Below are 26,248 nucleotides of genomic sequence, written 5' to 3'. Positions count from 1 at the left end.
ACTGTAACCTCAAACTCCTGGGCTCAATCAATCCTCCCACCTCATCCTCCCGAGTAGCTAGGACTACCGGTGCCCACCACCACACCCAGCTAATTACATTTTTTCTTTTTGTAGAGATAGGGTCTTGCTACATTGCCCAGCCTGGTCTCAAACTCCTGGCCTCAAGTGATCCTCCTGCCTCAGCCTCCCAAAGTGCTAGGATTGCAGGCATAAGCCACTGTTCCTGGCCCCCTCCCCTCCCTTCTCTCCCATGTCAGCACCTACCAGCGAAAGTGGTAGGAGAAAGTGGGGATGGAGACCAGGGCAGAGGTGAGAAGGGGCCTCTCCTTTCACAGCTCTGGTACTTCTATGACCCCAACTTCTGCACAATGCAACGGTGGAGGCACAAAGAAAGGAGTGCAGTGCACATTGGCCTGTGCTGGAGGGGAGTCAGACTCCTCAATGTGTGCCACACTGATGACAGCTAACTGACGAGCTCTTATATCACATACATATTTGCAGACTCTGAGTGGGCATGGCATGGGGAGGGGGGAGCTCCTTTACCACTTTGAGCCATGAATTAGGTGGAAGAACCATCCTCTCCCAAGTGGAGAGAGATGGAATGGGACTTCGCACACTGCTCTGTGTCCCCAGGCACGCACGTTGTGTGTATTTGGGAGGCATATGTGGCTCTTACAGCCTCCTGGGTGTTCAGGAACACACCTGTGATTGGCCTGAAACAGAAGAAGGCTTTGGAAGATGTCCAGATGTGGTTCATTAATGATGCCATTGGGGGAAAGTCTCTGCCTGCTTAAAGGATAGAATCCAGTTAATTAAGAGCAATATTTTGTGCTTAAAAGGCACAAATTCAGACCCATCCATTAGTCTCTTCAGTTAAGATCACTTTAAATCAAAATTGCCAAGCTGGGGCCATAGGAAGCATCTATTATTAATGAACAGAGAAAAGTGGACTCCCAAGTAATAGGCTTGCCAATTGCAAAACACTCATGGGTGGATTTGGGAGCTGCTTCAGACATGTCCGCTGTGTAATAAAGTTTAGAGCAGCTTTCCACGCTATAATGCACCGAATGCATTATTGATGCTGTGCTTGGAGGCTGCGTGAGTGTCCTGTGCCCAAGCATGTGCACATATGTCCTCTAATCCTACAGACAGTCCCAGGATACCTGTGGGCAGGAGAGTGGGCCAGGCAGGGAGAGAATGACATAAACAGGATGGAGCGACCCATTTTCCCAGCTCTAGCTGAGCAGCTGGGAAGACCTTGAGGACCAGGCCAGTGGGCAGATTATGAGGAAGGCATGAACTAACTCCACCAGGGACCTAGAAACAGGAGCAGAGGTGGGCCATGCCCTTGGATATATTCGGGCTGGCCAGGAAGCTATCTATGCAAATACTGAAGGACACAGGGGTAATTTCAGAGCAAAGTGACCCCTTGGTCAACACGAGTTATGCAACTCTGCCTACCTACCACACACAGGGCTTCATGCTGAGCAAAGGGACAGACAACATGCTCTCTGCCCTCTGGGGGTTGGGTTTGGGAGTGGAGACAAAGAGATACACATGGTCCAAAGCCATGGGTAAGAAGAGAGAAAGCAGATTGTCCTGAGCCTCAAGTGTCTGTGACTCTCTGAGCTAAGTAAGGAATCAGTGCCAGAGACAGAGGTTGCTGGAGCTGAGCGGAGACGTAGCCAAGAAGATTGGAGAAGGCTCTGTGAAGAAGGTGAACTTGAGCTAAGACTTGAAGGGAGGGCAGGCTTGAAGGGATGAAACGGCCTCCTCTGTGCTAGACAGAGGAGTGACAGGGCCATCATCAGGCAAAGGGGACATTACCAGGCAAAGACACCATTGGTCAAAGGGGATGGTGGAGACAAGACATTCTGGAGGAGCCCGGATCAGAGGGATTTGGGGCCAGGAGCTGGCATCAGGGAACCGGCTCCTAAGGAACCACAGTGCCACTGGCTCTCAGCTGGAAATTAGCAGCAGACGTAGAGCATGCATCCTGAAGTTTTGGCTCTGGTGACAGTGGTGGAGCTGTTAATTCTTGGAGTCCAAATTCCTGCACCACTTCTGAGTTCTGAGGGGGTGGGGAAGGTAAGTAAATGGACCCCAGCTGCGTGCCTGCCTCTGACTGGCTTTCTGGGGTGATCCTTGGACCAGGAGTCTGTGGAAGGTTATGTAATGAGGCTGCGAAGAGGCCCTGGCCAGGACTGCATTAGGAAAGGTTGCTGTGGAACAAAGCCTTGTGAGAGAAATTAGGGAGCTGGGGAGGGAAGGAGGGAAGAGAGCAGTTGGGGTGGAGGCTGAGGGAAGAGCCAGCATCCCAGCCCCCAGGAGGGGCTGCCCAGACTCTCCCGAGGGAATGGAAAGGTGTCTTTGGAGGGACAATTCTCAGCACACCATTAGCTGTCAAAAGTCAGCAGGCCCTACTATGGTTGATTTTCAAATTCCGGTGAGGGGATCTTGGATACAGCAGCCCTCCCCAGAGAGGGCTACCCTGGGTAGGCACAGACCTTCCCAGTAGCTTGGACATCTTTCCAGCCAGAAAAAGACAAAAACATGCATATAATTATCTAAACAGAAGCGCTTCCTTTGCTTTTCCCAATTATTAACCCATGGGTGTTAAACTCAGTAGGATCAGAGGTCCTTCTAAGAGGGAGAAAAACTCAAAAAGCCCATAGGTCCAGGGTCCACCTTCTGTCCAGCAAGGAAAAGATGATTCCACTTTGCAGACAAGGTAACAGAGAGGCAAGCCCGGTGTGCAAAGTCACCTAGCTAGTCAAGGGCAAACAAAGACATGGAATTAGCTTCTGCTTCCTAGAGCAGAGCTCCATTGGCTGCACCACCATCTCAGACAGCAGGGTTCAGAATTTTTAAGAAGTGATGGCTTTGCATTGACCTGCTTACGTGCGCAAGTCCACGCCTGCTTCTGTGCTGACCACAGTCTCTAGCCAGTGGCTGTCAGCTAGCAAAACTCCAGTGACAGAAGAGCCTGCAGGACATATGTTCTCAACCAAATGGCTGGTGATACCATTTGGGCAACAGTCCAGCCAAAATTTTTTTAAAGTTAAATTAAAATCCACATTATAAACAACTCTCTGGAAAAATAAATACACACATGCATAACTTTGATTCAACAAATGTATTTAAATATCCTGATGACTGCTAATGATTGAAATTTAATTTATTTTTTACTTATTTTTTTTGAGGCAGGTCTCACTCTGTCACTGAGGCTGGAGGGCAGTGGCATGACAATAACTCACTGTAGCCTCAAAGTTCTGGCTCAAGCCATCCTCCCACCTCAGCCTCCCAAGTAGCTAGAACTACAGGTGAATGCTACCATGCCTGGCTAATTTTTAAAATGTACTGTAGAGACGAGGTCTCGAACTCCTGGCCTCAAGTGATCCTCCCTCCTCAGACTCCCAAGGTGCTGGGATTACAGGCGTGAGCTACTATACCTGGCCCAAGACCATAATTTAAAGAAACATATCAAGCGTGCAAAATATAAACAACATATGGAAGCCTCTTTCTTAATTCAGAGTAGATCAATTGCAGGTGGCTGGAGATGATATCATTCTTCTAAGAAAAATCTGCTAGAATTTAACTCAAATCAATTCTCATTTCAACCTTCTCAAACCTAACATTTTATTGCTGGTTATTTTTTAAAAGTAAATATAACAGCAAAAAACCATCAGAAAACATTTCAATGTTTTTGGGACACTGAGAGAGTCAGGACTCAGACCCAGAGCAGCTTCTTCCTGTCTGGGAAGAAGGTCAAGTGACTGGGGACCTAGCAGGTGACCTAATGTTCCCTGAACAAATGGCATCACGTGGCACTGGGCCTCAGTTTCCCCAGTCCCAAAAGGATTGACAGAGATATTCTTCAGCACCACCAGGACAAGGGTCCGGAACACAATGCGGGGGCCCAGGTGAAGGGAGCAGCTGCCTCAGGACAAGTAATAAAGGGCTGGACTGTCTCTAGAGAGTTCAAAAACAGGGCCGGGCATGGTGGCTCACGCCTGTAATCCCAACACTTTGGGAGGTCAAGGTGGGCAGATCGCTTGAGGCCAGGAGTTTGAGACCAGCCTGGGTAATATGACGAAACCCTGTCTCTACTAAAAATACAAAAACTTAGTCTGGCGTGGTGCCCTGTAATCCCAGCAACTCGGGAGACTGAGGCACAAGAATCACTTGAACTGAGGAGGCGGAGGCTGTAGCGAGCTGAGATCGTAGTCACTGTGCTCCAGCCTAGGCAACAGAGTAAGACTCTTTCTCAAAAAAAAAAAAAAAAAAAAAAAAAAAAAAAAAAAAAAAGAGTTCAAAAACAGTAATAAAACCAACTAATAGTCTGCTTTTTATTAGCATCATGTGCCAGCAATCCTAAACAATGCCAGTGATAAAATACTCCTCCCTTAAAAAAAATTTTCCTGGTCTAAGATTTTTTTTTTTTTTTTTTTTTTTTGAGACAGAGTTTCACTCTTGTTGCTTGGGCTGGAGTGCAATGGCGCAATCTCGGCCCACTGTAATCTTCGCCTCTTGGGTTCAGGAGATTCTCCTGCCTCACCCTCCCCAGCAGCTGGGATTACAGGTGTGTACCACCATGCCTGGCTAATTTTTGTATTTTTAGTAGAGATGGGGTTTCATCATGCAGATTAGGCTGGTTTCGAATTCCTGACATCAGGTGACCCACCTGCCTCAGCCTCCCAAAGTGTTGGGATTATAGGCATGAGCCACTGTGCCCGGCCCTGGTCTAAGTTATAAACAATTGGTGCGATCTCTGAGTGTTAGTAATATATATGTAAAGTTCCAGATAGCACTTTAAAAAAGTTATCCTTTAATAAACTTTGTTTTCTCCACAGAAGTTATTTGGAGAACTTCTAGTTATACAGTTGGCCCTACCATATGTGGAGTCAGCCACACGTATTTGTTTTGAGAGTAGGTTCTGTTTCTTTGTTTTGAGATGGGTCTTACTCTGTCTCCCAGGCTGGAGTGCAATGGTGCAGATTGATCTCAGATCACTGCAACCTCTGCATCTCAGGTTCAAGCGATTCTCCCACCTCAGTCTCCCGAGTAGCTGGGATTATAGGCACCCACCATCATGTCTGGCTAATTTTTGTATTTTTGTAGAGACGGGATTTCACCATGTTGGCCAGGCTGGTCTTGAACTCCTGACCTCAGATGATCTGCCTGCCTCATCTTCCCAAAGTCCTGGGATTACAGGCGTGAGCCACCGTGCCTGGTAGAGAGTAAATTCTTAATGGTTCAGAATTTCCAGCCTGCTTCGGGTGCCATTTGCATCTTCCACCTCTGTGAGAACACATGTTCCTGCATTAAGCAAGTAGATTCTAAGCACAGACAATGGTAGGACAGTGATTATAAAGACAGAAACTGGAGCTAAGTTACTTCAGTCCTGTCATTCTGTGCAACCACTTGGAGTTTTTGTTTCTTTTTTTTTTTTTTTTTTTTTTTTTGAGACAGGGTCTCAGTCTGTCACCCAGGCTGGAGTACAGTGGTGCGATCTTGGCTCACTGCAACCTCTGTCCCCATCTCAGCCTCCTGAGTAGCTGGGACCGCAGATGTGCACTACCACACCCAGCTAATTATTTTCAGTAGAGACGGGATCTCATCATGTTGCCCAGGCAAATCTCGAATTCCTGAACTCAAGTGATACACCTGCCTCAGCCTCCCAAAATACTGGGATTACAGGTGTGAGCCACCACACCCAGCCTACTTGGAGTTTTTATATTTAAAATTTAAAACAGTGAGACAGCATGTGAACCACAAAGTGTAATATTTTTGCTTAGTAATACAAAGTTTACTCATAGATTATATATTTTGCTGAGTTTAAATACCATTTTAAGTGGAAATTTATTATTTTAAAATTGTGAATTATATTGTTTAAAGAATTAATCAAGAAAATAAAGCTGTACATCAATGGTACAATACAGTAGTTACTAAATTATGGGCAACTTTTGCAGACATCTTACTTTTCTTAAAGTTCACTTAGTAACCAAACAATGATTTACATAAAATATTACATCAGTCTGCAATCAAAGGATTGAAGCTCAGAAAGATATAGAAAAGCTATTTAATAAATACTTGTGCTTTTTTCCTTTTTTGTAGTATATTTACTTTTTATTTGAAAAAAATCTTGGTGCAATTATATGTACAGAGTTCAATAAGAGAAACATTTTATTATCTGCATTTCTTTTCTGGCCATTATTACAGTCATTTCATTACATGATTATTTCTGACAACTATTTTGTCATATATAGGTGAGGTTGTTAAACAAAGGTCAGCGCTGGGTGTCAAATGGCTGCCTACACCACTGTTCCATAATGTGGCACATCATGGCTGAGAAACCCCTTCAACATCAGCCAGTCTCAATCACTCATAGATCTGCAGTAGAATGAGGATGACTTTTTCCCCAGACCATCAATTTCCCTGTTAATGCCAATGCCCATTTCTCCCAGGACCACTTCATGCAGCAGCCACAGTGACAGTGAATTCTAGGATGTGAAGCTCAACAATACAAAGGTTTGCAGTGACTTCTTGGGGCTGGGATGTGACATCCAGGCAGGACCCACAGAAGGTGGTGCTCCTGGCAGGTCTGACCCCCACTCAGCCCCAGAAACAGAGGCCAGCCCTTGCAGCAGCGACAGCGTGTGGTCCCCGCAGCCATGACCTACTTCCTGGTCTACCAGTGGGGACTGGGCAGCCGTGACAAAGCAAAAATAAGTGAATTGGGAGTGAGCTCAGGCTAGAAAAATTTCTGAACAGCGTTCACCCTTTTTGGGGGGATGACAGGTAGGCGTCATGGATAGATGAAGTAGGGTCTAATCTTAGAAATTAAAAAATTAAGCAGGAGGTAGTGAAAACACAATCTTTGGAGCTGGAAGATTTGGGTTCAAATTCTGTTTCTGTAATTTACTGGCTGTGTTGCCTGGGACAAGTGACTTAACCATTCTGAGTCTCAGTTTCCTTATTTGTAATGTGAGGATATAATCCCACCTCTTCCAGCTGTCCTGCCATGAAGCAAAATCATGTCTGTTTGTTCTCCAGGAACCTGATATCATTTTAGTCCCTTTCCTTTAGTTTTCCTTTTCTTTTTCTTTTTTTGGAGACAGAGTCTCACTCTGTTACCCAGGTTGGAATGCAGTAGTGCAATCTCGGCTCGCTGCAAACTCCACCTCCCAGGTTCAAGAGATTCTTGTGCCTCAGCCTCTTGAGTAGCTGGTACCACAGGTGCACACCACCATACCTGGCTAATTTTTGTTTTGTTTTTGTAGAGACAGGGTTTCACCATGTTGGCCAGGCTGGTCTTGAACTCCTGGCCTCAAGTGAGCCACCTGTCTTGGCCTCCCAAAGTGCTGGGATTACAGGCTTGAGCCACCGCACCCATCTTCCTTTAGTTTTCGATAACAACATAAAATATTCTATAGGGACAGAACCAAAGCATGGTGGGGCTTATGCACCTCTCCTCAGAGCTGGCTTGGTGGTCAGGCCCAGAAACTTCCCTGGGAATGCAGGGTAGGCAAAACCTTACCCAGGAAGTAACTTGGCTTGCCAGAGGGTAGATACTGCAGGAACTAGACACCCATTATCTGCTCCCCTGGGAGCCTGAACTTCAGGGATCCACTAACAGCAAACAAAGGTTAACAGCACACAATGGCCAGGCAATCCTGGCATTTTAAATAAACATGTGCAAGTTGTGGGTGATGAAGAATAAATCATCTGAACATTCTATACTTCAGAATTAGAAAACTGGATTACAGATGAAAGAGAATAACAAGGAAAGAAGGAAGGTCTAAGCTGTGATTTAAAACAACAATAACAACAACAACCCCAAAGGTTTTGTTTTTGCTTAGTGGTGGGGCCAGCATTTACTGAGCTCTTCTTGTATATTCCTAGTAAACAGGACACAAGCCTGATGATGATGGCCATTTTTATCATCACCTGGGCAAAGACTACTCAGAGCAAAGTAGAGTCAAGACACGGTACATTCCTGTCAAAGGGTTCATTGTGACATTATTTGAGTGACTGGATCCAGCTGTACCTAAGCTGGGTCTATTCCTGAATTTTTCAAATTTGGGAACCAATCAATTATATTATATGAATAACCAATTTCTTTGGGCTTCTATTACTTGCAATTGAAAGACAAACATATTCTAACTAACCCTGAAACCATTAACTGCCTATTTGTGCTCCATCACCTAATGTGACTTTTCCTTGCCTGAATAATGAGTATAATTACACCCTGCTCAGGCACTGGGCCTGCCCCATGTAAGGTGTATGACAGAGCTTGATTGAAATGAAACATGAAATTTCATGAAATATGAAATTAACATATTTTTACCTAGGAAAATATCCTTACCATCCTATCTTCTAGGGAGGCTTAGGGAGATTAATTTTTTTCAGGGGTTTATTTATTCATTAGAAAAAAAGTTTTAAATGTGAAGCACAAGGCAGATCAGTGGTTCTCAAGCTGATGCAACAGAATTCCCTGCAGTACATTAAAAATATATCCACTGATGGCCAGGCATGGTGGCTCACGCCTGTAATTCCAGCACTTTGGGAGGCTGAGGCAGGTAGATCATGAGGTAAGGAGATCAAGACCATCCTTGCTTACGGTGAAACCCCATCTCTACTAAAAACACAAAAAAATTAGCTGGGTGTGGTGGTGAGCACCTGTAGTCCCAGCTAAACTCTGTCTCAAAAATATATATATATATATCTCTCCACTGATGGCTGGCCCTACCCCAGGGATTTGGATCCACTTGGCCTAGGGTGGAGTCTTACATTGTGGCTTTAAAAGCTCCTCAGGTGATTCTAATGTGTAGTTAAGGTAGGCAGCCAGAGTGCAGGTGACCACAGCAGTGAGTGAAATAGGTACAGTGGTACGGTCCTTGCCCTTGTAAAGGTGTCTTATGGGGAAGGCAGTGGGAAATCAAGTGAGACAAGTGCCACAAAGTCATAGGAGTGTCGATGGGGCACCTGTGTAGTGTGGGTATTGGAGAAAACTTCCCCAAGAAAGTGATGTTTTTGCTGAGACCTGAAGGATGGGCACAAGTTAGCAAGGTGAAAGGGAGGGGATAGGAAAGAACATTTCCAGGGGAATAGCATATGACAAGGCCCCAAGAGGAAACTGCAGAGAGTTTTCAAGGAACTAAAAGATGACTCCTAAGGCTGGAAGATGAGGTAGTGCCAGATGTGTGAAGCCATAGGAATTTGGGTCTTGTTTGTCACTGCAGCATAAACCTGTCCTTGTTAACTAAGACAAGTGGTTAGAGTAGAAAGATTGGGGCTGAGTCCTGGCTGGATTCCAGTAATAGGGCATGCTGGGAGGAGATGGAGGTTGCCAAAGTGCTGAGGATGCTTTTAAAAAAATCTGGCTAGGAAAAGGAGAAGAGAGCTAGGGTGGGTTACTGAAGGGGGTATGTTTTGTTTTGTTGTAAAGAGGGGAATTATTTAAACTTTCTAGATGCTGGCAAGGAAGACAGGAGAGGGAAAAGAAAAGCTAAGCACTGTTCCTGAGACAGTGGGAGAGTTGGAGGTATGGGATCCAGACATAGGGTCAGGGAGGCCTGACCTTAGTAGAGTCACCCAAGATTGCTGCCAGAGAGGTGCCCAGGGTGGACTTTGGCCATGAACAGAACCATGCTGAATTAGCACACTTGAAACGCTGACTCTGGGCCTCCCACACTTGGGTCAGAAGAGCAAAGCACCTTGACCCTGGGAGTCTTGACTTCTGCTTCTTCCATCCTAAGTCAACCACACCCCAGCAACTACCCGCTTCCCCAACATCTAAGGACTACTGGCCCACAACAGAAAAGAAATGAAATTGCCATTGTTTAGATTTCCAGCATTCCAGTGGAGGGCTTAAATAGACTGGCACATCTTCTTCCTCCAATTTTTTGTTTTGAAAATTTTCAAACCTAAGAAAAGTTGCACAGATAATACAATAAATACCATATTCTCTTCACCTAGATTCACCAATCTTCAACTTGGCAACATTTGCACTCTCTGCATATATAATTACATAAAATATATGTATGTATGTGTATATATATATGTGTGTGTGTATACCACACACATACTTTTTTCCTGAGCTATTTGAGAATTTGCTGCAGACATCATGATACTGCACCCTTAAGAACTTTCTTGGAGGAAGTAATGTTTCTGCTGGAACCTGGATGATGATAAGTTAGCAAGGTAAAAGGGTGGGCATAGAAAAGCCTATCTTTAAAGAAAAAGTCCATTCCCTCCAGAACCATCATACCACACACTCTGATACTATTATAAGTCCATATGAGAATTTCTCTAATTGTCCAATAATGTCCCTTATAGATTTTTTAAAATTTGAGGGCTGGGTACAGTGGCTCATGCTGGTAACCCCAGCACTTTGGGAGGCCGAGGTGGGAGGACAGCTTGAGCCCAGGAGTTTGAGACCAGCCTGGGCAACATAGTAAACACCATCTCTAAAAAAATAAAATAAAAAAAATTAGCCAGGTGTGGTGGCATGCACCTGTGGTCCCATGTACTTGGCAGGCTAAGATGTGAGGATCGCTTGAGCCCAGGAGGTCAAGTCTGAAATGAGCCATGATCATGCCACTGTACTCCTGCCCAGGCAACAGAGTGAGACCCTGTCTAAAAATAATAAATGAATAAAATAAATACATAAATAAAAATTTGATCCAGGGCTTAGTATGGATTATATTTAGTTATGGCTGCTACTGTTTAAAAAGACTTGTCTTTTTTTTTTTTTTTTTTTGACATAAAGTCTTACTCTGTTGCCCAGACTGGAGTGCAGTGGCACGATCTTGGCTCACTGCAACCTCCACCTCCTGGGTTCAAGCAATTCTCATGCCTCTGCCTCCCAAGTAGCTGGGATTACAGGTGTGCGCCACCACACATGGCTAATTTTTAAATTTTTAGTAGAGATGGGGTTTCACCATGTCGGCCAGGCTGGTCTCAAACTACTGGGCTCAAGTGATCTGACCACCTCAGCCTCCCAAAGTGCTGGTGTTACAGGTGTGAGCCACCTCGCCCAGCCTAAAAAGACTTTTCAACTCCAATTTTAAACTTAAAATTTTTCTTATTTTATAAACAACATATGCATGTATTATCAAACACAGGAAAATATGAAGACAGAAGCACTTACTGATCATAATCCTACCACCAGAGACATCACAATGAATATGTTTGTACATTTCTTTCTTCCTGTACATTCTAAAACGTAGTTAAGATTATGTTAAATATATAATTATCATGCTCTTTTATGTCAGAAGTGTTTTCCCATGACATTTTAAACCCCATAGACATAAATTTCTAATAGCTACATACTATTCTGCATAACCATTTCCAGAGGTTGGATATTTAACCAGCTTCTGAGACTTCCTGTTATAAACAACACTTTGATGAACATCCTGGTATATAAATCTTTTGCATGTGACTATTTCCTTAGGACAGATTCCTAGAAGTGAAATTCTGGGTCAAAGAGTAGTAATATTTTTAAGGCTGTTTATGCATACTGACAAGCTGCTTCCTGGCAATTTGTCCAAACTTTTACTCTGACTAGCACCGTATGGGAGCTTCCCTGAGTGAAAGCTGCCTTTGAAGTGGGGTCAGAGACTGAGGACCAAGGGGCACAGAGAAAGAAGACTGTGGTCCTTGATGGGAGAACCCATCCTAAATCATCTCGCACAGTACAAACCCAGGAGAGGGGCTGTAGAGACCACTGTATCCCGGGGCTGCCCATTCTACCTGGCCCATGGTAGGCACTCAAGAAATGGTTTGCTACGTGAATAAACAAATTCGCAAACATATATTTCTGAATTCCTATCATGTGTTGAACCCAAGAGATAGGGAGAGAGAAGGAAAAGAAAAGCAAGGGATCATGGGATAAAAAGGGACAGTAGCAGTGGGGTGGACAGAAGTCAGAACTAAATTTACCTCATGTTAAATTTGGCAAGTTTCCTTAGAATAGTCTGACCATTGCTTACGTTGAGGGTTTATAGTCCTCCCTTCCCCACAAGATAAAGTCCAATCTAATTCAGCACCAAGATCCAAGCAGCTCGGAAGATACAGGAGGGAAAAATTCGGTGTAGATTAAGTGCCAACCCCCAGCAATGCCCAGAGACAGCAGCAATGTTACCTAAGAAAGCAACTGTGCCTCTCGCTGATGAGCTAGAGATGAGGGCAGTGTCCCCCGTCAGCGGTTTGCAGCGGACATGCTGTCAGGTCATTGGGATAGTTCCCATAAGCCACTCTTGGTTGTCACCGCAATTCCAAGTGGGCAGGAGCAGCCCTATTGACTGAGATGGGCGGCCATGGCTGCACACGGGTGTACATGTGCAATGGAAATGGGTGCTTGGGGCCCTGAGGGTCCCCAGGGGCTGCGTGGTCAGGGAGGGTGGGCATGATATCACAGCTACCCCAGGGGAGAAGCTGGCTTTCTTCCCACGCTCTTGGCACTGTTTTTTGTTTCGTTAGCCTTCAAGGAGCAAGTGATGGCTGGACAGCAAAGAGGAGTGGAGGCTGGGAGAACGGGCAGCTGGCCCAGCACGCTCCAATATCTGGGAGCCGACTGCACTCCTGCACTCCCTGTCATCCCTGCTAATGGTGAGGAACTGAGCAAAAGAGCCTCCAGAGTGACAGGTGACTTAAAAGCGCACCTGGCTCTACACTTAAAATTGAAGTGGGTTTTGGAGATTGCAGATTCTGAACTCCTGCTGGGGTAGGGAGGAGGCTGTGTTCTGGTTTTGCCATCTTGGACAGGGAGTTGGGGACCTGGGGGGCTGCCTTCTCTCCTCTTCGTGCAGCTCTGCTGGGGCCTGTCTCACACTTGTGAGCAGAGTTATGGCTGGATTCCAGGGGAGACAGCTTGGTTGTGAAATGCAAAATGAGGCCGGGCGCAGTGGCTCATGCCTGTAATCCCAGCACTTTGGGAGGCTGAGACAGGAGGATCACGAGGTCAGGAGATCGAGACTATCCTGGCTAACACGGTGAAACCCCATCTCTACTGAAAATACAAAAAAATTAGCCAGGCGTGGTGGCGGGTGCCTATAGTCCCAGCTACTCGGGAGGCTGAGGCAGGAGAATAGCGTAAACCCGGGAGGTGAAACCTGCAGTGAGCCGAGATCGTGCCACTGCACTCCAGCCTGGGTGATAGAGCAAGACCCCATCTCAAAAAAAAAAAAAAAAAAAAAAAAAAAAAAAAAAGAAAAAAAAAAGAAATGCAAAATGAAGGGCTTCTGAAATGCACAAAGAATGTATTTAAGGGTCTTTCATTTTAAATCAAACACTTACATAGCACTTACTACTTGCAACGCTCCATTCTAAGCACTTTACCCATCTTAATTCATTTAATTCTCTTCTGAACCCTAAGAAGCAGGTATTACCACTGCTCCAATCTTACAGATGAGGAAACTCAAGCATGGAGAGGTTGAGTGACTTGCCCAAATTCATGCAGTTAGGACCTGGCAGAGCTGGGGTTTGAACCCAGGCTCCCTGGCTCTAGAGTGTGTGCACAAAACTTCACTGCCATATGAGCGAAACTGCAGGACAGATGTTCTCAAAGCAAATAACCCTCCCAGAGGTAAGAGTTAGGTTCTGTTTCCCCACTGATTTGTGTTACTCAAGAGGGGAGCTATTACTAAAAGCTAAAGCGGGTAGGCCAAGGTTGCATGCAAAGCTGATAGTTGCTGAGTCAATGAATAGCTGCATGATGTGCAATGAGGTGGAGAAAGACATTAACGTGAAAGAATTTGATTACTTTTTACTGGAGGAACCCAGAACCACACAGAGCCCTGAGGGCATTCCCCCAGTGCCCACAGGTAAATCAGGGACAGCCAGACCCTTTCCACGGTGCCTTTCCTGGGGGTTGTCTCATGCCCTTGAGTTAGGAGTCAACCCTATGGGATCCTCTGGGCTAAATCAGCCACTGAGGGGCTACAGTTGACCTAGCGATGTCCAGACTGGGGCTGGGTAGCCCTCTGCTCTATGAATCCCCAAAACTTCATCCAGACTCTGCATCCCTTTGTTCTGTAAATGGGTCTAGTTCTCTGATTCTCAAAGGCTCCTGGAGGGCAGGGGTTTTGTCTTATTCACATTGAAATCTTTAGGATCTGCAGCATCCAGCAGGTGGAGAGGAGGAGAGATTTAGCATTGATTATGCGTCTGTTCCTGGCCAGGAGTCCCACCCCTGCCACCTTACCTGATCTTCACAACCCCCTTAGAGGGCATTCCTTGAAGGGGAAGATATTACCAGCCCCCACTTAGAGGTAAAAACATGGGGTCCAACAGGTTAAGGGGCTTGGCTCAAGGTCACCCAGCTAATGAGTGGCAGGAGACACAAGATGAGTCCTATTCCAGAGTCCAGGCTCTGTCACTCGCCACAGGGCTCCTGGGAAGACGCTGGTGTCACTTGGTCTCTCTGACTTGCCCTTTGCTGACTCCTTTGATTATTTTGCTTGACCTGACTCCAATTCAGGATTTGGGACTGAGTTTAGTTAACATCATTTTTTTGTTTTGTTTTGTTTCTGGCTCCAGAGGCTTTTCCTGATGACTCCAGGGACCTGCCCTAGCCTGGTCTGACTTCCCAGAGGGGATCCAGTCCCAACATGGGCCCTATATTTAGACCACATTTCCATCCCATTCTCAATGAAAAACCCTGAGTCGTGACAGAAGACAACCAATGCTGGAGAGAGGAGGCTTCAGGTAATGCCTGTTCTAGGCATCCTCTCCTTTAAGAAAAACTTTTATGTCAAAGTACCTCAACATAATAATACCCTTATTGCATAGAGGTAGAATATAAAACTGACTTGTGAGACCACTGTGTGTGTGTGTGTGTGTGTGTGTGTGTTCTCTAGCTAGCCTCCAGGGATGGGACTCAGTTCCTCAGCAGCCCAGTGCCTGGCACGACAGGCATTCAATTAGACATGCTGGACATTTTCAAACTTTAAAGTATAATTTGTTTAGATACTTTGGTTGGGTACTTTGATAAAACATCCCTAGTTAAAAGATGGCAACCAACAGGCATCAAACTAAAACCAACCTCAAAGAGCAAAATATAAGGCCTTTGTAACAAGAGTTACATAACAAGAGTTATGGCTGGACACGGTGGCTCATGCCTGTAATCCTAGCACTTTGGGCCATCAGTACTAAAAACACAAAACTTAGCCAGATGTGGTGGTGCATGCTTGCAATCCCAGCTACTTGGGAGGCTGAGGTAGGAGAGTTGCTTGAACCTGGGAGACAGAGGTTGCAGTGAGCCAAGATTGCTCTATGGCACTCCAGCTCCACTGCACTCCAGCCTGGGTGACAGTGCAAGACTCTGTCTCCAAAAAAAAAAGACTCACAGAGTTACAGAATCAGCCATTCTATGGAGCCAGAGAGAGGCCTCAGGGAGAATCTGTGACTTAAGAACACCGCTGAGGGTCCCGGGTTTAGGTGCTTTGGACTTCACTAAGGGCAATCTTCTAGTTCCCTGTTCTTCCCTTCCAGGAGGACAACAGTCAGAATACCCCCAAGGCGTCCCTGTTTCCCTAAGGTCTCAAAACCCTTGCCTCAAGAAGTTATTCCTGAAGTCTAGCTTGAATTCCTCCAGATAGAGTTTAAACCAGACAAACAGCCTAGGAGCATGTTACAAAATTCAAAAACTTCTAATTTAGTCACCATCACTGGAAAATAGGGATATCTCACAGAAATACGATTTCTGATTTATCTTGAAAAGTCAAGGTGATCTGGCCACACTGGGCCCCCACTCCTGTGAGGTAGTATCATTGGCTTGGGGGTCTCACCAGTGCCACCCTGCATGGGGGCACCGGGTGACATGATGCTCGATTGAGCTTTCCCTCCAGGCTGGGTGACCAGAGGCCAGGCCCTGTGCATCCCCCAGGGGACGCTGTCCTGACCGAGGCTGGTGAGGCAAGGAGGGGCTGCGGCTTCCTGAGCTCTCCGAGCTGCTAGTGTGCATGGGGAATGCTAAGCAGCCTCCAGCTCTGACCAGGTTTGTCTTCTAGGACCCACTTGCCCAGTGGGTGCCAGGACACCGGGTCTGAGTCTGGAGAAGAGAATTCTTCTGCAAGGGATGTTGATGGTCCTTTCTGGAAAAGAAAGCTTCCCAGGGTCTGTCCTGCACCAGGCTTTCGCCAGTGAGAAACACCCCGAATTTACACCCAAACCTAAAAGGAGAAGCACAGAAGGGTTCTTGGCCCAATTATTTTAATTACGAGTCCTACTACCAGGACAACTAAGGGATTATCCCTGAACTTTCATTTAAAAGTCTGGGGAGGGAAGGAAGGAGTAAAAACTTTGGCAGTCAGATTTTTCTCACCTTCACATTTATTCCTTACTATTAATGACTTGCTCATCGTGCTGTATAACAACTGTGCAAAGATGCATACATTTGCCACTATAATTTGCTATTATTATATAATAATTGGTAAGTATACACAGCGTGCCAGGTGCTAAACAGCAGATGAGGGGCGAGGTGGGTGGAGGCTCCATGCCATGAGTTTGTGGCTAATGGAACCCCTCATGCTGCTACTATCCTTCCTGGGCCCGGCAGTTGGATCCTGCAGAGATGCCCCACTCTCTCAGGGACCTCAGAAATGTCCTCTATGTGTTAGGGATGGCTAAGGAGGGCGTATCTGCAGGATTCCCAGGCACTGGGAGGTGTATAGAGGTGACAGGACCCATGCAACCACCCCAGACCTTGCCAGAGTGCTCCAGCCTGGCATCTGCAGAGGGCCAGGGAAGGTCAAGGGGCAGTGCTGAGCCACTGAAAACAGCCATAGAGTTGGAGCTGCCAGGCAGAAGGTGCACAGTTCAGGAGAGGAGACCCCTTGAGGCAGCAAAGATGGGGCCAGAGAGTCAAGGCTGAGGAGGAGGCCACCTCAATGCCCTGTGTGGCCCTCATGAGCTGAGGGACTGTGGGAAGGTGGCCTAGCCACTCTGAACCTCAGTTTCCCTGGGAGATAAAAACAGAGACAGTATCTGCAAACTCAACAGGGCATTATGGTGAAGAAATGGGAGGACTCAGGAACATGTTAGCTCACAGCCTCAGCCACTGCCAACTCCAGCCAGGCAGCTGGTCAACATTGCCGAGCACCAGCCAGGTGACAGGAGGACAGAGGACTCAGGGGAAAACCAAATCCACCCCCCCAAACAAAAGAAAAACACAAACAAAAATATGCACTGGATCCGCTGGACGTGTACAAAGCCGGTGTACATACTGCCTGTGGACACAGCCCAGGAAGAGCACCCTGGCTCCTGTGCTCCACGCCTACAGCTCATCTGGAAGGTTCCCTGTCTATGGCAGCCAGGTACCCAGGCCAGCGTGCAAAGGCCTAGTAACAGAGCTTGTGTCTAAGGCAGACCTTCATAGCTTTGTGCTGCCAGGCCCACCTGGAGTCCCCTTTAAGCCTTCTTTTTTTGTTTGTTTGTTTTGAGACAGGATCTCATTCTGTTACTCAGGCTGGAGTGCTGTGGTGCCAGCACAGCCCACTGCAGCCTCAAACTCCTGGGCACAAGTGATCCTCCCACCTCAGCCTTCTGAGTAGCAGGGACTGCAGGTGCATGCCACCATGCCAAGCTAATTTTATTTATTTTATTTTTTGTAGAGACGCGGTCTCACTATGTTGCCCAGGCTGGTCTCGAACTGCTGGGCTCAAGTGATCCTCTGCCTTGGCCTCCCAAAGTGCTGGGATTACAGGCATGAGCCACTGCGCCCCACCCCCTTTAAGCCCTTCTGAGCTTTAAACCCAACCTGCCTCCACTCTGTGCCTAGCAGTAGGGGAAGGTAGCGAGGGGAAGGTAGAAACATGTAAAGGAGAAAGGGTCATCGGAGCCAGCTCTGGGTGTGAGCTCACCATCTTCCACAAGGCCGTTCATGGATCTGGCCTCAGGAACTGACCACAGTTCTCTGCAGGGTAGGGGCAGGTAAGGGGCCGGGATGAGGCTCTGACCTCTGCAGCGTGAGGATGCCAGGGAGGAGGGCGGGCGGGCGCCCCTTCCTGTGGTTCTCTGTAGTCCTGGATGCCTCGTGTAAATGAGAACACAACTGGTCCCAGGAGGACTGTCCCTAGAGGAGGCACCAGGGGCCCAGTGGAGGCAGGAGAGGCCAAGGGGAGGAAGGTAGGGAGCAGGCAGGGCTGAGCGGTGCTGCAGCAACAGGCAGGGTCAGGGAGACAAAAGACTCCCAGTACCACAACGAGGTACCACAGACCATATGGCTCACAAACAACAATTTATTTCTTGCAGTTCTTTTACTTTTCTTTTTTTCGAGACGGAGTCTCAGTCTGCTGCCCAGGCTGGAGTGCAGTGGGGCGATCTTGGCTCATTGCAACTTCCGCCTCCTGGGCTCAAGCAGTTCTCCCACCTCAGCCTCCCAAGTAGCTGGGATTCCAGGCACACACCACCATGCCCAGATAATTTTTGTATTTTATTTTAGAAGAGACAGAGTTTCACCATGTTGGCCAGGCTGGTCTCAAATTCCTGACCTCAAAAGATCCGCCGGCCTTGGTCTCCCAAAATGTTGGGATTACAGGCGTAAGCCACCGTGCCCAGCCAGTGTGAGCCAATTAAACCTCTTTTCTTTATAAATGATCCAGTCTCAGGTAGGTCTTTATAGTAATGTGAGAATGGACTAATACACTAAGAGTCCCTTTGTAACCTTGAAACCCATCTCTGGTTCTACGAACTGCCCTACAGGAAGCTTACTACAGCAGGCATTTCCCCTTTGCTTCACACACCACAATGGCAGCTTATCACAGTAAGTGCTCTGTAGTGTGGCTAGGGGCCAGGTGCTAGCTGTGCTCTCTGCTTTACACAAATCGCTGCTATTCCTTACAGCAGCCCTGAAAGAGAGGTGCTATGATTCCGAACCAGGCTCAGAGAGGTCCAGCTACTTACCCAAGGTCACACAGCTAGTAGGGAGCAGCCAAAATCCAACCCCAGCCAGCCCTCCTCCAAAGCCTGGGCCCTTTCCACCACATCTTACTGGCTCTGCAGAGTGGCAGAAAGAGACACATAAATGCATCTCATGTTCATTTCTTAAGTAAGGCATGATAACAAAATGATTAAAGCAACAGCTGGGGGAAACGCTTCAGTGCCTAAGAACAGACCAGCCAGGTGCAGGGAGAGATGACCAATGACGAGCGCTCTAGCTGTTTTTGTGCTAATAGTGAGATGGACTGACTTTGGAAATGGAAAAGGAAGACAGTGAGAGAGGAAAGGGCCAAAGTGGACAGAAAAATGAAAAATGCTGGCTGGGTGTGGTGGTTCATGCCTGTAATTCCATCACTTTGGGAGGCTGAGCTGGGTGGATCACCTGAGGTCAGGAGTTTGAGACCAGCCTGGCCAACATAATGAAACACCCCTCTACTAATAATACAAAAATTAGTCAGGCATGGTGGTGCGCACCTGTAATCTTAGCTACTCGGGAGGCTGAGACATGAGAATCGCTTGAACCCAGGAGGCGGGGGTTGCAGTGAACCGAGATCGTGCCACTGCACTCCCGCCTGGGTGACAGCAAGGCTCTGTTAAAAAAAAAAAAAAAAAAAAAAAGGCAGGGCACGGTGGCTCAAGCCTGTAATCCCAGCACTTTGGGAGGCCAAGACGGGCGGATCACGAGGTCAGGAGATCAAGACCATCCTAGCTAACACGGTGAAACCCCATCTCTACTAAAAAATACAAAAAACTAGCCGGGTGAGGTGGCGGGTGCCTGTAGTCCCAGCTACTCGGGAGGCTGAGGCAGGAGAATGGCGTGAACCCGGGAGGCGGAGCTTGCAATGAGCTGAGATCCAGCCACTGCACTCCAGCCTGGGCAACAGAGCGAGACTCCGTCTAAAAAATAAAAATAAAAATAAAAAAAGATGCTGAAATCCTCCAGGATCCACAGGGTTCACCACATTATGGGTGGACGAAAGGGGCTGGCAGTTTTATGGCCCCTTCCCACACAGCATTTGTCATTGGGAACTGCTCCCTCACCCTGGGCAGGAGACACCTTATTAACCTCACTGATACTTTCCAGCAACAAATGTCGCTTCTGTTATTTAGCACACTGAGGGAAGAGCAAATGGTCCTCTCATGGGCATCAGGAATGCCCGTGCCCCCTCCAGGAATTAGTGGGCATTCTCTAGGAAAATTTGCATTAGTTTTTAAGCAGAGGCAAAGAGAATTCAAATTCAGCCTGGCTGCTTCAGTGGAAGGAAATTTACCTGGACTCAGAGCTTTCTTTGAGAGAGGCATGTTTGTTGTTTTTGCTTTTGTTTTGATTTTTTTTTTTCCTTGAGGGCAAGTCCTAGTCCCCAGGCATGAGACAACCCTAGCTCTTATGAGGGGTGACCACTCGACCTTCGTATTGGTTACTCAACACAGGTGGATGCGAACCCTCCGAGGCAGAGCTCGCACTCTGCAAAACAGAATGATTTATCAAAGACACTGAAGCAAGGCTCTCCCAGGAGGAGATGGGCAGGAGGCTGCAGGGAAAGAGTTCTTCTCATTACAGAAGAAAGTGGGAATGTTCTGGAAGGCTGCTGCTGAGGGGACGTGTGTGTAAAACAGATCATGCGTCCCCATGACCGAAGTCTGTCATCTGACAGGCCAAGCCTTCATTTTTTGGGATCTCAAATATCGATGCTTCCTAGCCAAGCCTTTCCCACAAGATGGCACCTCTGGCCAGGTGAGTGTGAGGGCCTGTCTCCAGGTGGCCCACACACTGGAGGAAGATGATGTGGGGCACAGAAAGGGATCTGCAGGGGGAAGGACACCTTTGCTTTGCCATGAACCTGCTGTGTGACTCTGGGGAGGTAACTGTACCTCTCTGGGCTTAGTTACCACATTTCTCAAGTGGCTCTGGCATCTGTTAAAATGCCAAACTCGTGGTCCTTAACACCTTGTGATGCTGGCACCTCTGCGGACTTTTCTCAATGTAACCTCAGAAGTTGGGCAGGACTGAGGAGAAGGGAGGTCCTGCAGGGAGGAGAAAAGGGAAAGTGGGCAACTCTGCTGAAGGATGTCACACATTTGGGGGCTGCTCCCAACACTTTTACCTTTCTCTTTGGGCCCCTCCTTTCTCTTCCCTCTCAGTCCCCTTGTCAGATGATTGATGGGGATCACTGGGAGTTGGGGTGACTGTCAGGAAGGCAGAGAGGGGGTGTGGGCAGTAGGTGGGAAGCAGGGCCAGGTGGCCTCTCGGGGTTCTCCCACCTCACAGTTCTGGGGAGTTCAGGGTTCTGCAAGGAGAGTGATCCTGAATTAATAAACAGCGGGGCAGGCTCGGACTCCATGTCAGGAAAACTGCACTCAGCCACACCGGGCCACCCGCCCTCTGCAGAGCCCACGCAACAGCACGATCATTAAAGCAGAACTGAGCCCTCTGAGGACTGGTGGGAACACCTCTGAGCACTGAAGTTCTGCATCTGAAAGAGAAACCTAGGAATGCCTTGCTGCTTCTCTGGGTGTGGAGACTGCCCCCAAAGAGCAGGGCCTTGGGGGCTGTGTTCTCAGTCCCTCCGGGAATGTGGGGATGAGCTGAAAAGTGGGAATTCTGGAGGAACCAGAGACCACCATGGTGGGCCGACTGGGACAGGAGTGTGGGTAGGGTGTGAATCCGCCCACGGAAGTTACTCCAGGGGAGGCTTCCCTTTCAAATCAGCAGTGCCACCTGGCCCGGAGTGGCTGGGAGGATGAAATGTGGTCATCTGGGTGAAAGCACTAAGAGAAAACAGAGTGTTCCGGTTGTTTTTGATACAAAAGGATTTGGTATCAAGATCATCAAATGACACCAGTCAGCCTCACCTCAGAGAACGTGTCCACCGAGGTCTCATTGGAAATGCAGGGACCAGGGTGGCTCATGGGCTAATCTGGGTTGTCACAAACCATGACAAGGAGTAGACACTTCAGCACACTAGCCCACCTCCCTTCTCCTCCTGCCCACCCCCTCTGACTCCAGGAGAGCACTCTAAAGGTGCTGTGTTCAGTTTCATGCCTTATATATGCTGTATACACACTCACTCACACACTCACTCACACATGCTCACAGACACACTGCACACACATGTTCACAGACACATTGCACACACACACTCACATACTGCACACACCCACCACACACACACAACACACACGCTCACACACACCACATACAGACACATCACACACACACGCTCACACACCACACACACATATCACACCACACCACATATTCTCAAACATACACAATCACACATTCACACATGCTCACACACCACACACATCACACACACACCATACACACACACCACACACACCTCACACACGTCACACATACACACCATATAGCTCACACACACTACACACACACAGACTCACATACATGCTCACACAGCACACCCCCCACCACACACATACACATTCATGCTTACACACCACACACACTCACCCCCATCCTCCACACTTTGCACACACCACACACACACACACTCTTTCCAGTCTCTAATATGAGAGGGTTAGGCCAGATCAGAGCTTTTGTGACCAGGGACATTCGTTATGCCTGCCAGCATCACTTGAGGAGCCTTTTAAAAGAACCCTTCTTCCAGATATTCTCATCCTTTCCAAGTGTGCTGATGCCTGAGCATATACATGCATTTAATCTTTTTAAAAAAGTAATTGGCTGGTCAGGATGACTCACGTTGTAATCCCAGTCCTTTGGGAGGCCGAGGCAGGAGGACTGCTTGAGTCCAGGAGTTTGAGACCACCCTGGGCAACACAGAAAGCCTCCATCTCGATAAAAAAAAAAATAGCTGGGTGTGGTGGCATGCGTGCCTGTAGTCTCAGCTACTCAAGAGGCTGAGGTGGGAGGATTGCTTGAGCCCAGGAAGTTGAGGCTGCACCACTGCATTCCTGCCTGGGCAACAGAAAGATACCCTGTCTCAAAAAAAAAAAAAAAAAAAAAAAAGGTAAAAAGTAATATTTAAGCATGGTAATAAAAAATTAATAGTAGAAAAATGGAAATGACATCTTCCTCCACCCAGTTTCTCCCCGCCAGAGGCCACCACTGAAACTGGATTCTTGTTCTTCCTTCCAGAGTTAGGCTGTGTCTGTGTGGACTCCGTCGCATGCACTGGCCTTCCTTGCACGCAGAGGACAGTGCACAGTATCCACCTTGTTCCTCACTGCTTTTCTCACTGGCCCGCAGGATCTCAGGGGCACCCGAAGCAGCACAGAGGGACCACTCCATTCCTTCAGAGGCCACACTTATTTCGCCAGTTCCACCCTGATGTTTTCCAGACTTCTGCATAACAGATGATTCACCAGTGTGTCCCCCGCATGGATGCCTCTGCTCACACGGAAAGGGTTAATTCTTGGAAGCTGCGGTGCTGTCAAAGGACATCTGACAGATAGCTGCCCTTTGTTCCAGGGGTGTGGTCTTCCTCTCCCACTCATGATGTGCGGCAGCCTGGCTGCCCACACCCTCAGATCCCTGAGCAGTAGCATCTTGCTGTGGTTTTATCAGCAATCTTTTTAAACTAAAATTTTTTTTTTCTGTCACTTGCCTGGATGGAATCAGCAGTCTTTTTATTATGAGAGAGATCAAGCACCTTTTCATGTTAAATCCCTCTTCCTTTTTTTATCAGTTTCCTGTGAGCTACCTGTTTTTCTCTTTTATCAGGCCCGGATATTTTGGGGCAATGCTGGGCTGTCCTAGTATCCCCTGCCTGTTCCAGTTGACCCAGGTGCCTTAAAGCTCCAACAGTGTGGATTCCGTGAGCATCACAAAAGCCCAAGGGTGGGGGTCTCTCCAGGTGTCAGAGAGCCAATGGTGAGTGAGAGAACCCCCCCACTATGGCAGCAGAAAAGCCTCATGCCCACTGATGCCAACAGCCTGGCATGGGGGCAGCCCTCTTTGTACAGGAAAATGGGCCACATTTGTCTTTAACTTTTGCTCCTTGTCCAAAGCATTTTAGAGTGTGATGGACATGAAATGATGGAGACAGTGTGCATCTACTTCCCTTGAAAGCTCTGCCAGGGAATCCAGAGCCAGCACCTTCCTGCAGCATCTGCCCCTCCCTGCCTTTCAGGCCTGTGATAACATCTCCTCCTGCCTAACCTGGGCCCTGCCATCCTGCCATCGAAGTAGGGGGAGCCTGATGGGCTGTGAAATTCCCAGGGAAGGCTCAGGTATCAGAAATGCACTGAAGAACCACCTGAGCTCACTCTGTTAATGGTGATATTTCACGTGATTTATCTGGAACGGTTGGTAACTGACATGGTAACAAATCTCACCTTGAATTCCCACGTGTTGTGGGAGGGACCCAGTGGGAGGTAACTGAATCATGGGGGCAGGTCTTTTCTGTGCTGTTATCTTGATAGTGAATAAGTCTAACGAGATCTGATGGGTTTAAAAAGAGGAGTTCTCCTGCACAAGCGTGCGCTCTCTCTCTCTTTGCCTGCTGCCATCCATGTAAGATGTGACTTGCTCCTCCTTGCCTTCTACCATGTGAGGCTTCCCCAGTCACATGGAACTGTAAGTCCAATTAAACCTCTTTCTTCTGTAAATTGCCCAGTCTCGGGTATGTCTTTATCAGCAGCATGAAAATGGACTAATACAGTAACTTAGCCTGGAGGTCCTGATTAACAGCTAACACCTCCACCCTTACACATAGCTTCTGTTTTGTAGTAAGCACTCAAATGACTGTTGAAAGAATAAATCACGAAAAACTGTCTGACTGCCCTCTCTTTTGCCTAGAGGTAGTAAGGTTCAAATTGGTTCAGTGGTACTGTGTTTACAAAGTCCACTTTCTGACAGCTCCAACCAGCTTGCTTGCAAATTTCAAAAGCCTTTCTTTGGGCCTGGGGACTAGGTTGGCCAAATAAAATACAGGATGCCCAGTTAAATTTGAATTTCAGGTGAACAACAAGCAATATTTTTGGTGTGTGTCCCAAACATTGCATGGGGCATACTTATTGTTTTTGTTTCCTGTGGCTGCTGTAGGAAAGGACCATAAACTTGGTGTCTTAAAACAACAGATATTCATTCCCTCACACTTCTGAAGGCCAAAGTCCAAAATAAGGATCACTAGGTTGAAGTTAAGGTGTCAGCAGGGCCACACTCCCTCTGGAGGTCCAAGAGAAAATTGGTTCCTGGCCTTTTCTGGCTGCTGGTGGCTGCCAGCAGTCCTTGGCTTGTGGCCACATCACTCCAATCTCTGCCTCTATCACCACATCGTCTTCTCTTCTGTGTTTTCCATCTCCCTCTTCCTTCCTCTTACAAGGATGAGTGTGACTGCATTTAGGACCTGCCTAGATAATACAGGATAATTCCCCCATCTCAAAATCCTTAATTTAACCACATCTGCAAAGACCCCTTTTCCAAATCAGATCACATTTACAGGTTCTGGAGATTAGGACCTGATATCTTTGGGGGACATTATGCAGCCTATGCCAATTATTTGTTGTTATCTGAAATTCTAATTTACATAGATGCCCTATGTTTTAATTTGCTAATTCTGACAGCCCTACCTGGGACCACACCTATTAGGAGACGGTAAGGATTTAAGTGATTTGCCTTCAACTGGTCACCACCCTTCCTTGTTTGGCGGGGAGAGGCCCAGTCCACAGACCCAACCCTGTTCATCAAGATCTTTTATCTTTGAAGTGGGGCTCATAGCTTACAGTGGCATTCCAGTTTTCAGGAGAATCTAAGGCATTTGGCTTAACTTTTGAACAGATCATGGCAAACAGTGCATGATTCCCACTTTTAGCACTCAAAACTCCAAATGCAGACCGGTTCCCCTCTACCTTCCAGGAAGGTGGAAAGATGAACAAATAAATATATAAGTTATGCATCTGTTCCCCTTTCTGTTCTCAAGTCTCTTTAAGAAAGGCTGTACTTTTTTGTTGTTGTTTGTTTGTTTTTTGAGAACAGGTCTCATTCTGACGCCCAGGCTGCAGTGCAGTGGTGCCATCATGGCTCGCTGCAGCCTTAATTTCCTGGGCTCAAGTGATCTGCCTGCCTCAGCTTCCCGAGTATCTGGAACTACAAGTGCACGCCGCCATGCCCAGCTAATTAAAAAAAAAAAAAAATTGTAGTGACAGGGTCTCCCTATGTTGCCCAGGCTGGTCTTGAACTCCTGGCCTCAAGTGATCCTCCCATCTCGGTCTCCTAAAGCGCTGGGATTCCAGGCGTAAGCCATTGCACCTGGCCCTGTTTTTGTCATTTGAGATAGGTTCTCGCTATATCGCCCAGGCTGTTTTCAAACTCCTGGGC

General features: G+C 47.3%; 1 protein-coding gene and 1 long non-coding RNA gene across 19 annotated transcripts in view; one reads left to right on the top strand and one right to left on the bottom strand.

Moving 5' to 3' along the window:
- LOC105468425 (microtubule associated protein tau) overlaps positions 1 to 26,248 on the bottom strand; it is a 131,390-nt gene that overhangs the window by 88,657 nt on the left and 16,485 nt on the right. The window lies entirely within an intron of this gene.
- Positions 1,512 to 25,430, top strand: LOC105468409 (uncharacterized). The gene is made up of 3 exons (XR_011615920.1): positions 1,512 to 2,088; positions 14,545 to 14,712; positions 23,177 to 25,430. It is a non-coding gene; the product is annotated as an uncharacterized lncRNA (long non-coding RNA).

Source organism: Macaca nemestrina, chromosome 17 (genome assembly GCF_043159975.1).
Source record: "Macaca nemestrina isolate mMacNem1 chromosome 17, mMacNem.hap1, whole genome shotgun sequence".
Taxonomy (NCBI): domain Eukaryota; kingdom Metazoa; phylum Chordata; class Mammalia; order Primates; family Cercopithecidae; genus Macaca; species Macaca nemestrina.
The sequence above is the reverse complement of the archived record's forward strand: the minus strand, read 5'-3'. Positions and strand labels throughout refer to the sequence as shown.